The sequence below is a fragment of the Manis javanica genome, chromosome 9, assembly GCF_040802235.1.
Source record: "Manis javanica isolate MJ-LG chromosome 9, MJ_LKY, whole genome shotgun sequence".
NCBI lineage: Eukaryota > Metazoa > Chordata > Mammalia > Pholidota > Manidae > Manis > Manis javanica.
In genome coordinates, this window is record NC_133164.1 from 57,861,954 (window position 1) to 57,875,126 (window position 13,173).

A 13,173-nucleotide genomic window follows, 5' to 3' on the forward strand; every position below is an offset into this window, starting at 1 on the left:
CGCTATTCTCCCAGGAAAAGGCTACAAACCAACAAGAAGGGAAGCTCTTCCAGCGGTCACTTGTACCAGCTCTGCAAACTATCTCTATCACCATGAAAAGGCAAAACTACAGGCAGACAAAGATCACAGAGACAACACCTGAGAAGGAGACAGACCTAACTAGTCCTCCTGAAAAAGAATTCAAAATAAAAATCATGAACATGCTGACAGAGATGCAGAAAAAAATGCAAAAGCAATGGGATGAGATGCAGAGAAAAATGCAAGAGCAGTGGGATGAGATGCAGAGAAAAATGCAAGAGCAGTGGGATGAAGTCCGGAAGGAGATCACAGATGTCAGGAAAGAGATCACAGAAGTGAAACAATCCCTGGAAGGATTTATAAGCAGAATGGATAAGATGCAAGAGGCCATTGAAGGAATAGAAGCCAGAGAACAGGAACGTATAGAAGCTGACATAGAGAGAGATAAAAGGATCTCCAGGAATGAAACAACACTAAGAGAAATATGTGACCAATACAAAAGGAAAAACATTCGTATTATAGGGATACCAGAAGAGGAAGAAAGAGGAAAACGGATAGAAAGTGTCTTTGAAGAAATAATTGCTGAAAACTTCCCCAAACTGGGGGAGGAAATAATCGAACAGACCATGGAATTATACAGAACCCCCAACAGAAAGGATCCAAGGAGGACAACACCAAGACACATAATAATTAAAATGGCAAGGATCAAGGACAAGGAAAGAGTTTTAAAGGCAGCTAGAGAGAAAAAGGTCACCTATAAAGGAAAACCAATCAGGCTAACATCAGACTTCTCAACAGAAACCCTACAGGCCAGAAGAGAATGGCATGATATACTTAATGCAATGAAACAGAAGGGCCTTGAACCAAGGATACTGTATCCAGCACGACTATCATTTAAATATGATGGTGGGATCAAACAATTCCCAGACAAGCAAAAGCTGAGGGAATTTGCTTCCCACAAACCACCTCTACAGGGCATCCTACAGGGACTGCTCTAGATGGGAGCACCCCTAAAAAGAGCACAGAACAAAACACACAACATATGAAGAATGGAGGAGGAGGAATAAGAAGGGAGAGAAGAAAAGACTCTCCAGACAGTGTATATAACAGCTCAATAAGCGAGCTAAGTTAGGCAGTAAGATACTAAAGAAGCTAACCTTGAACCTTTGGTAACCACGAATCTAAAGCCTGCAATGGCAATAAGTACATATCTTTCAATAGTCACCCTAAATGTAAATGGACTTAATGCACCAATCAAAAGACATAGAGTAATAGAATGGATAAAAAAGCAAGACCCATCTATATGCTGCTTACAAGAAACTCACCTTAAACCCAAAGATAAGCATAGACTAAAAGTCAAGGGATGGAAAAACATATTTCAGGCAAACAACAGTGAGAAGAAAGCAGGGGTTGCAGTACTAATATCAGACAAAATAGACTTCAAAACAAAGAAAGTAACAAGAGATAAAGAAGGCCACTACATAATGATAAAGGGCTTAGTCCAACAAGAGGATATAACCATTCTAAATATATATGCACCCAATACAGGAGCACCAGCATATGTGAAGCAAATACTAACAGAACTAAAGAGGGAAATAGACTGCAATGCATTCATTGTAGGAGACTTCAACACACCACTCACCCCAAAGGATAAATCCACCGGGCAGAAAATAAGTAAAGACACACAGGCACTGAACAACACACTAGAACAGATGGACCTAATAGACATCTATAGAACTTTACATCCAAAAGCAACAGGATATACATTCTTCTCAAGTGCACATGGAACATTCTCCAGAATAGACCACATACTAGCTCGCAAAAAGAGCCTCAGTAAATTCCACAATATTGAAATTCTACCAACCAATTTTTCAGACCACAAAGGTATGAAAGTAGAAATAAATTCTACAAAGAAAACAAAAAGGCTCACAAACACATGGAGGCTTAACAACATGCTACTAAATAATCAATGGATCAATGAACAAATCAAAATAGAGATCAAGGAATATATAGAAACAAATGACAACAACAACACTAAGCCCCAACTTCTGTGGGATGCAGCGAAAGCAGTCTTAAGAGGAAAGTATATAGCAATCCAGGCACACTTGAAGAAGGAAGAACAATCCCAAATGAATAGTCTAACATCACAATTATTAAAACTGGAAAAAGAAGAACAGATGAGGCCTAAAGTCAGCAGAAGGAGGGACATAATAAAGATCAGAGAAGAAATAAACAAAATTGAGAAGAATAAAACAATAGCAAAAATCAACGAAACCAAGAGCTGGTTCTTTGAGAAAATAAACAAAATAGATAAGCCTCTAGCCCAACTTATTAAGAGAAAAAGAGAGTCAACACAAATCAACATAATCAGAAATGAGAATGGAAAAATCACGACAGACTCCACAGAAATACAAAGAATTATTAAAGACTACTATGAAAACCTATATGCCAACAAGCTGGAAAACCTAGAAGAAATGGACAACTTCCTAGAAAAATACAACCTCCCAAGACTGACCAAGGAAGAAACACAAAAGTTAAACAAACCAATTACAAGCAAAGAAATTGAAACAGTAATCAAAAAACTACCCAAGAACAAAACCCCGGGGCCGGACGGATTTACCTCGGAATTTTATCAGACACACAGAGAAGACATAATACCCATTCTCCTTAAAGTGTTCCACAAAATAGAAGAAGAGGGAATACTCCCAAACTCATTCTATGAAGCCAACATCACCCTAATACCAAAACCAGGCAAAGACCCGACCAAAAAAGAAAATTACAGACCAATATCCCTGATGAACGTAGATGCAAAAATACTCAATAAAATATTAGCAAACAGAATTCAACAGTATATCAAAAGGATCATACACCATGACCAAGTGGGGTTCATCCCAGGGATGCAAGGATGGTACAACATTCGAAAATCCATCAACATCATCCACCACATTAACAAAAAGAAGGACAAAAACCACATGATCATCTCCATAGATGCTGAAAAAGCATTTGACAAAATTCAAACCTTCTTAATATTGCTAATCTTAAACTTTTCCTTAACCCCATTATCTCCTCTCTGCTCCTCTTCTCAGTAAAACACCTCAAAAGAGATATCTCTATTTGCCTTCTCTGCTCTCTCACCTCTAGTTCTCTTCCATTTGCTACAGCAGGGCTTATCTTCATCACTCTATTGAAATGACTCTTATCAAGGTCATTGATGCCTTCCATTTTGCTAAATTATCTTCATTTCCCCCATATTATTTGACATAGTTCACTCCTCCTTCTTTGCAAAAATAATTTGTACTCTTGGCCTCTGTAGACACCATCATATTCTCCTGGTTTTCCACTTACTTCACCCTTCCTTGCCATTCAGCTTTCTTGGTCCAGTCTTTGATGTCTGACTTCTAAATGATGATTAATTCCAGGGCTTGATCTCAGGACTTGTCCTCTCTATGGTCTTTACTTGGTAATCTCACCAATCCCATTGTTTTAAACCCTGATTTTTCAAACCCCAGATGATCCCCCCCATGACCACCTATGGGACCTTGTTGTTAGTACCTTTCAGGTTCTGAATTCTTCCCACCCTGAGATAACCACTGATTTCTGGTTATGTTTGGACGCGCAGCCACCCTCTTATGACGAGATAGCCATTTTAAGAAATGCCTCCAATGTAACACAAGATCTTTGCTCTTAGGGCAAGCCCGGAAAAATAACCCTGTCCCAAGTATCCGGATTGGGAACATGCATAAAATCCACTGTACCTGGCTCCAGAGTTCCCCCCTCCCTGTGCAATGCAACTCTAACAGCCACTAACAATAGCTATCTTAATGCATCCTCGGGATGGTGGGCATGTAGCTCAGGACTCACCCCCTGTGTCCACGGGATGGTCCTCAACTCAAACCCTGACTTCTGTGTGATGGTGCAGCTTTTCCCCAAAGTCAGATATTATGATAATCAGCAGATAGAGTTATAGAATTAGCCACCTCCCAGCATCCCTCTAAAGCTAAGCGGGCAGCAGGGGTGGCTACTATGCTCCTCTCCTCACTCATGGGATTTGGATTCCTAGGTGCCGCTGGAGTACGTACCTCAGCCTTTATCCTCCAAGACCAAAATTATAAAAACCTGAGACTAGCCATAGAGGCTGATTTTTTTTTTTTACATGGTGAACAAATTCTTACATAGTGAATAAGTTCTTACATGGTGAACAGTACAAGGGCAGTCATCACGGAAACTTTTGGTTTTGATCACGCATTATGAACTATAAACAATTGGGTCAAATATGAATATTTTTTTGATTTTTATACTTGATTTATATGTGGATCCCACATTTCTCCCTTTATTATTATTATTATTTTTTTAAATAAAATGCTGAAGTGGTAGGTAGATGCAAGATAAAGGTAGAAAACATAGTTTAGTGTTGTAAGAGAGCACATGTAGATGATCAGGTGTGTGCCTGTAGACTATGTGTTAATCCAAGCTAGACAAGGGCAATAAAACATCCATGGATGCAGAAGATTTCTCTCAAAACAGGGGGGTGAGGTTCTAAGCCTCACCTCTGTTGATCCCCAATTTCTCACCTGATGGCCCCCCTGAGACTGTGCCTGTCTTAGGTTGTTCCTCCCTTGAGGAATCTTACCCGTCTCTGGCTGACCAGTCATCTTCTGGGGCCATACAGGGAGATGTAAAGTTGGTAAGTGAGAGAGAGGCAATTTTGTTTGAAAAGGTTAGCTTTTACTTCTTTGCAGATTATGCCCTGTGGCTTCTATGCCCAGCATTTGTCTTGAGGTATCTTTACCACTTGGAGGAATTATGACACTCAGTAAATTCGACATGAGGCACGAATTCTATTTAAGGGTTGTAATTAGGAAGGAAGAAGAAAAGCAATAGAGGTAGCAGAAGGGAGAAAACATGAGAGGATTGATTATTTCTTTGACCTATCTTCTTGTAGAGTAACTTAAGCATGTATAGGTTTTAAACTACTAATTAAATTGTGCACACACATTAACATAATAGGAATATTACATAACCAAAGTTACATAACCAAAGCAGGTCTATAATTACCAGCCATCTTCAGTGAAGCTAAGAAAACCAGTTAGGCACGCTAGGCATTTGTGAAAATTTGTTTATGATATGATGGATATTGTCCAACTGAACTTGAACAGCCTGAGAGAAATCAGACAAATTAAAACAACCCATTCCTGGGAACTACTCACATCCCATATGTTCTTTTAACAGTAGATAGTCTGTAGTTGTAAGATTTTGGAGCTCTACAACTTGCACTTCTCCTAATTCTTGGTTGAGTTCCAACAGTATAGATCCAGTCAAATTTGTTCTTTTGCTGCATGCACAGGCCAGCTTATATATCTACTTCTTCATTCCAATGGCAAGTCCAGGAACCGGTGGGATGGATGCAGCTACAACTGCAGCATCACCTGGATCTTTGCTGAGGTTTTTTGATGATCATCTTCTGGTATGACTCTTCCAGAGAGTGCTGATGTTGGAAGTTCTTCTTCATATCATATCTTAGTTCATTTTCTGGGTAGCCAAATTAGGCTTTGATCCTCTGTATAAAGACAAACAGACCCTTTGCCCACACTTTGATATGCCCTTTATACCATTGGGTAGAACTCATTGGAGGTCACCACACAGTAACTGCTTTTTTTTTTTTAAGAGAAAGGAATATTATCAGAAAAGTGTACCTCCATAGCTGATCATCTGACACACTTTAAGTGATCAAAATTAAGGATATTTAAACCATGCATTAATCATTGATTTACAGTTAGTTTTATCTTATCAGGGAGTAATCACCCTTTTCTTTCTTTTTTTTTGTTATCTTTAATCTACACTTACATGAAGAATATTATGTTTACTAGGCTGTCCCCTATAGCAGGTCCCCCCTTAAAAACCACTTTACAGACACTGTCCATCAGCATAGCAAAATGTTGTAGAATCACTAATTGTCTTCTCTGTGTTGTACAGCCCTCCCCTTTCTCCCACCCCACCCCCCATGCATGCTAATCTTAATAACCCCCTTCTTCTCCCCCCCATTATCCCTCCCTACACACCCATCCTCCCCAGTCCCTTTCTCTTTGTTACCTGTTAGTCCATTCTTGGGTTCTGTGATTGGCTGCTGTTTTGTTCCTTCACTTTTTCCTTTGTTCTTGTACTCCACAGATGAGTGAAATCATTTGGTATTTCTCTTTCTCCACTTGGCTTATTTCACTGAGCATAATACCCTCCAGCTCCATCCATATTGCTGCAAATGGTAGGATTTTCCCTCTTCTTATGGCCGAGTAGTATTCCATTGTGTAAATGTATCACATCTTCTTTATCCATTCATCTACCGATGGACATTTAGGTTGCTTCCAATTCTTGGCTATTGTAAATAGTGCTGCAATAAACATAGGGGTGCATCTGTCTTTCTCAAACTTGATTGCTGCGTTCTGAGGGTAAATTCCTAGGAGTGGAATTCCTGGGTCAAATGGTAAGTCTGTTTTGAGCATTTTGATGTACCTCCATACTGCTTTCCACAATGGTTGAACTAATTTACATTCCCACCAGCAGTGTAGGAGGGTTCCCCTTTCTCCACAGCCTCGCCAACATTTGTTGTTGTTTGTCTTTTGGATGGCAGCTATCCTTACTGGTGTGAGGTGATACCTCATTGTAGTTTTAATTTGCATTTCTCTGATAATTAGCGATGTGGAGCATCTTTTCATGTGTCTGTTGGCCATCTGTATTTCTCTTTTGGAGAACTGTTCAGTTCCTTTGCCCATTTTTTAATTGGGTTATTTGTTTTTTGTTTGTTGAGGCATGTGAGCTCTTTATATATTCTGGGTGTCAAGCCTTTATCGGATCTGTCATTTACAAATATATTCTCCCATACTGTAGGGTTCCTTTTTGTTCTATTGATGGTTTCTTTTGCTATACAGAAGGTTTTCAGGTTCATATAGTCCCACTTGTTCATTTTTGCTGTTGTTTTCCTTGCCTGGGGAGATATGTTCAAGAAGAGGTCACTCATGTTTATGTCTAAGAGGCTTTTGCCTATGTTTTTTCCAAGAGTTTTATGGTGTCATGACTTACATTCAGGTCTTTGATCCATTTTAAATTTACTTTTGGTATGGGGTTAGACAATGGTCCAGTTTCATTCTCCTACATGTAGCTGTCCAGTTTTGCCAGCACCATCTGTTGAAGAGACTGTCATTTTGCCATTGTATGTCCATGGCTCCTTTTTCAAATATTAATTGACCATATATGTTTGGGTTAATGTCTGGAGTTTCTAGTCTGTTCCACTGGTCTGTGGCTCTGTTCTTGTGCCGGTACCAAATTGTCTTGATTACTATGGCTTTGTAGTAGAGCTTGAAGTTCAGGAGTGAGATCCCCCCCACTTTATTCTTTCTTCTCAGTATTGCTTTGGCTATTCGAGGTCTTTGGTGTTTCCATATGAATTTTTGAATTATTTGTTCCCGTTCAGTAAAGAACGTTCCTGGTAATTTGATAGGGATTGCATCAAATCTGTATATTACTTTGGGCAGGATGGCCATTTTGACGATATTAATGCTTCCTAGCCATGAGCATGGGATGAGTTTCCGTTTGTTAGTGTCCCCTTTAATTTCTCTTAAGAGTGACTTGTAGTTTTCAGAGTATTGGTCATTCACTTCTTTGGATAGATTTATTCCTAGGCATTTTATTCTTTTTGATGCAATTGTGAATGGAATTGTTTTCCTGATTTCTCTTTCTATTGGTTCATTGTTAGTGTATAGGAAAGCTACAGATTTCTGTGTGTTAATTTTGTATCCTGCAACTTTGCTGTATTCTGATATCAGTTCTAGTAGTTTTGGGGGGGAGTCTTTAGGGTTTGTTATGTACAATATGTCATCTGCAAATAGCGACAGTTTAACTTCTTCTTTACCAATCTGGATTCCTTGTATTTCTTTGTTTTGTCTGATTGCCGTGGCTAGGACCTCCAGTACTATGTTAAATAGCAGTGGGGAGATTGGGGATCCCTGTCTAGTTCCTGATCTCAGAGGAAAAGCTTTCAGCTTCCAGTTGTTCAGTATAATGTTGGCTGTGGGTTTATGATGTATGGCCTTTATTATGTTGAGGAACTTGCCCTCTATTCCCATTTTGCTGAGAGTTTTTATCATGAATGGATGTTGAATTTTGTCAAATGCTTTTTCGGCATCTCTGGAGATGATCATGTGGTTTTTGTCTTTCTTTTTGTTGATGTGGTGGATGATGTTGATGGATTTTTGAATGTTGTACCATCCTTGCATCCCTGGGTTGAATCCCACTTGGTCATGGTGTATGATCCTTTTGATATACTGTTGAATTCTGTTTGCTAATATTTTATTGAATATTTTTGCATCTACATTCATCAGGGATATTGGTCTGTAATTTTCTTTTTTGGTGGTGTCTTTGCCTGGTTTTGGTATGAGGGTGATGTTGGCTTCATAGAATGAGTTTGGGAGTATTCCCTCTTCTATTTTTTTGAAAACTTTAAGGAGAATGGGTATTATGTCTTCTCTGCGTGTCTGATAAAATTCCGAGGTAAATCTGTCCGGCCACGGGGTTTTGTTCTTGGGTAGTTTTTTTGATTACCATTTCAATTTTTTTGCTTGTAATTGGTTTGTTTAACTTTTGTGTTTCTTCCTTGGTCAGTCTTGGAAGGTTATATTTTTCTAGGAAGTTGTCCATTTCTTCTAGGTTTTCCAGCTTGTTGGCATATAGGTTTTCATAGTAGTCTTTAATAATTCTTTGTATTTCTGTGGAGTCTGTCATGATTTTTCCATTCTCATTTCTGATTCTGTTGATTTGTGTTGATTCTCTTTTTCTTAATAAGTTTGGCTAGAGGCTTATCTATTTGGTTTATTTTCTCAAAGAACCAGCTCTTGGTTTCATTGATTTTTGCTATTGTTTTATTCTTCTCAATTTTGTTTATTTCTTCTCTGATCTTTATTATGTCCCTCCTTTTGCTGACTTTAGGCCTCATTTGTTCTTCTTTTTCCAGTTTCGATCATTGTTATGTTAGACTATTCTTTTGGGATTGTTCTTGCTTCTTCAAGTGTGCCTGGATCACTATATACTTTCCTCTTAAGACTGCTTTTGCTGCGTCCCACGGAAGTTGGGACTTCGTGTTATTGTTGTCATTTGTTTCTATATATTCCTTCATCTCTATTTTAATTTTTCCATTGATCCATTGATTATTTAGGAGCATGTTGTTAAGCCTCCATGCGTTTGTGAGCCTTTTTGCTTTCTTTGTACGGTTTATTTCTAGTTTTATGCCTTTGTGTTCTGAAAATTGGTTGGTAGAATTTCAATGTTTTGGCTTTTGCTGAGGCTCTTTTTGTGGGCTAGTATGAGGTCTATTCTGAAGAGTGTTCCATGTGCACTTGAGAAGAATGTATATCCTGTTGCTTTTGGATGTAGAGTTCTATAGATGTTGATTAGGTCCATCTGTTCTAGTGTGTTGTTCAGTGCCTGTGTGTCCTTACTTATTTTCTGCCCGGTGGATCTGTCCTTTGGGTTGAGTGGTGTGTTGAAGTCTCCTAAAATGAATGCATTGCAGTCTATTTCCCTCTTTAGTTCTGTTAGTATTTGTTTCACAAATGCTGGTGCTTCTATGTTGGGTGCATATATATTTAGAATGGTTATATCCTCTTGTTGGACTGAGCCCTTTATCATTATGTAGTGTCCTTCTTTATCTCTTGTTACTTTCTTTGTTTTGAAGTCTATTTTGTCTGGTATTAGTACTGCAACCCCTGCTTTCTTCTCACTGTTGTTTGCCTGAAATATGTTTTTCCATCCCTTGACTTTTAGTCTGTGCATGTCTTTCGGTTTGAGGTGAGTTTCTTGTAAGCAGCATATAGATGGGTCTTGCTTTTTTATCCATTCTATTACTCTGTGTCTTTTGATTGGTGCATTAAGTCCATTTACATTTAGGGTGACTATTGAGAGATATGTACTTATTGCTATTGCAGGCTTTAGATTCGTGGTTACCAAAGGTTCAAGGTTAGTCTCTTTAGTATCTTACTGCCTAACTTAGCTCACTTATTGAGCTGTTATATACACTGTCTGGAGATTCTTTTCTTCTCTCCCTTCTTATTCCTCCTCCTCCTGCATTCTTCATATGTTGGGTGTTTTGTTCTGTGCTCTTTCTAGGAGTGCTCCCATCTAGAGTAGTCCCTGTAAGATGCCCTGTGGAGGTGGTTTGTGGGAAGCAAATTCCCTCAGCTTTTGCTTGTCTGGGAATTGTTTAATCCTGCCATCATATTTAAATGATAGTCGTGCTGGATACAGTATCCTTGGTTCAAGGCCCTTCTGTTTCATTGCATTAAATATATCATGCCATTCTCTTCTGGCCTGTAGGGTTTCTGTTGAGAAGTCTGATGTTAGCCTAATGGGTTTTCCTTTATAGGTGACCTTTTTCTCTCTAGCTGCCTTTAAAACTCTTTCCTTGTCCTTGATCTTTGCCATTTTAATTATAATGTGTCTTGGTGTTGTCCTCTTTGGACCCTTTCTTTCGGGGGTTCTGTGTATTTCTGTGGTCTGTTTGATTATTTCCTCCCCCAGTTTGGGGAAGTTTTCAGCAATTATTTCTTCCACGATACTTTCCAATCTGTTTTCCTCTCTCTTCTTCTTCTGGTACCCCTATAATGAGGATATTGTTCCTTTTGGATTGTTCACACAGTTCTCTTAATATTATTTCATTCCTGGAGATCCTTTTATCTCTCTCTATGTCAGCTTCTATGCATTCCTGTTCTCTGGTTTCTATTCCATCAATGGCCTCTTGCATCTTATCCATTTTGCTTATAAATCCTTCCAGAGTTTGTTTTATTTCTGTAATCTTCTTCCTGGCATGTGTGATCTCCCTCCAGACTTCATTCCATTTCTCTTGCATATTTCTCTGCATCTCTGTCAGCATGTTTATGATTTTTATTTTGAATTCTTTGTCAGGAAGACTGGTTAGGTCTGTCTCCTTCTCTGGTGTCTCTGTGATCTTGGTTTGCCTGTAATTTTGCCTTTCATGGTGATAGGAATAGTTTGCAGAGCTTGGATGAGTGACGGCTGGAAGAACTTCCCTTCTTGTTGGTTTGTGGCCTTCCTCTCCTGGGAGAACAGTGACCTCTAGTGGCTTGTGCTGGGTAGCTGTGTGCAGACAGGGCTTCTGCTTCCTGCTCCGGTGCTATGGAGTTTATCTCTGTTGTTGCCGTGGGCGTGGCCTGGCTTGGACTGCTGCTCCAAAGTTGTGAAGTCTGGTTGGAGGGGGAGCGGCCTGGAGGCTATTTATCTCTGTAAGGGGCCTCTGTGTTCCCTGCCTCCCATGGGATTAGAGTGCCCAGAGATCCCCAGATTCCCTACCACTTGACTAAGTGTCCCCCCCTGCCCCTTTAAGACTTTCAAAAAGCACCCACCAAAAAAAAAAGAAAAAAATGGCCGCTTGTTTTTCTTTATTCTCTGGCGTCAGCCTCAGGCACCCGCTCACCAGTCTTGCTGCCCTGTTTCCCTAGTATTGGGGTCCCTGTCCCTTTAAGACTTCTGAAAAGCACTCACCACAACAAAACAACAACAACAACAAAAAATGGCCACTTGCTTTTCTTTTGTTCTCCGGCACCGGCCTCTGATACCTGCTTGCCCATGTTGCTGCCCTGTTTCCATAGTATTGGGGTCCCTGTCCCTTTAACACTTCCAAAAAGCACTCACCACAACAAAACAACAACAACCAAAAAAAAAAAACCAAAAAAAAACTGGCCGCTCGCCTTTCTTTTGTCCTCCAGCGCCGACCTCCAGTACCCACTCACCGTTCTTGCTGCCTTGTTTCCCTAGTATCCAGGGCCCCACGCATGCACTGTGTCTGCGCTCTGGTCTGGATGGCTGCTGCTGGGTGTTCAGCAGTCCTGGGCTCCCTCTCTCTCCTGCTCTTACTCCTCTCCTCCTGCCGGGAGCTGGGGGGAGGGGTGCTCAGGTCCCACAGGGCTGGGGCTTGTATCTTATGCCCTTTGGGAGGCGCTGGGTTTTCGCAGGTGTGGTTGTGGTCTGGATGTTGTCCTGTGTCCTCTGGTCTTTATTCAGAGGAAGAGTTCATTCAACTATTCATAGGAAGAGTTGTCTTTGTTATATTTTCATAGATATATGTGGTTTTGGGAGGAGAGTTCCGCTGCTCTACTCATGCTGCCATCTTGGCTCTGCCCTGTCCATAGAGGCTGATTTAAAAGGTGTAGAATCTTCCATCACCAAGCTAGAAGAGTCTCCCACTTCCTTAGCCAAAGTAGCCCTCCCTGCAGAATAGGAGAGGTCTTGACATACTATTCATGCAGCAAGGAGGGCTATGTGCAGCACTAAGTTAAAAATGTTGTTTTTTTGTTAACCACTCAGAGTCATCAAATACTCTGGGCCAATTTAGGAAAAGAACATTAGAGAGGCAAAATAAGCCTACCAACTGGTATTAAGACATTTTCAGTTGGTCCCCATGGCTCACCACCCTTATTTCAGCACTAGCCGGCCCCCTGCTTATCCTACTCTTCATCTTCCAACCATTTATCTTAAATAAGCTCACCTCCTTTATAGAAACCTGCCTACATACCATTCAATTCATGGTACTTAGAACACAATACCAGCCCCTAGACCAAGTAGAGCCACCCCCATATACTTCTTTAGCAAGCCCATGATTGGACTTTCCAGGATCCTAAAGGCAGGGGGGAATGAGAGAACCAGGTGAGACTTGACCAAAGTGACTCCATCTTAGGAAGTTAAACTTACTTACCCCATTTCTGTACTAAGAGTCAGTTACTAAGAAAAACCACAAACTTCCGTAAGTCACCCCACGTCCCGCTTCAGCCAATCAGACTCGGGCAGGAAAGAACCCTTAGGGCATTACACAAACCGAAAAGGGGAATTATCCATGGCGACCCTCAAACGACCCAATCAGCTTGAAACAGGTCAGCCCTAGTTAAAGGTCAACCTATCCCAGTTTTTCCTGGAGGGAAACTCCCTAAATGCCCCTCCTGAGCGTATAAAAATCCTGCTGACCCATTCACAGGGCTCCCGACCAAGTTCTGCTGCTTCGGGCTGGTCGGGTGCCTGAGCTTGAGCTTGTACTGCTTTAATAAAGGCTCTTTGTTTTTACATGCCATCTGAGTCCTCCGGTGGTTCTTGGGACTCGCC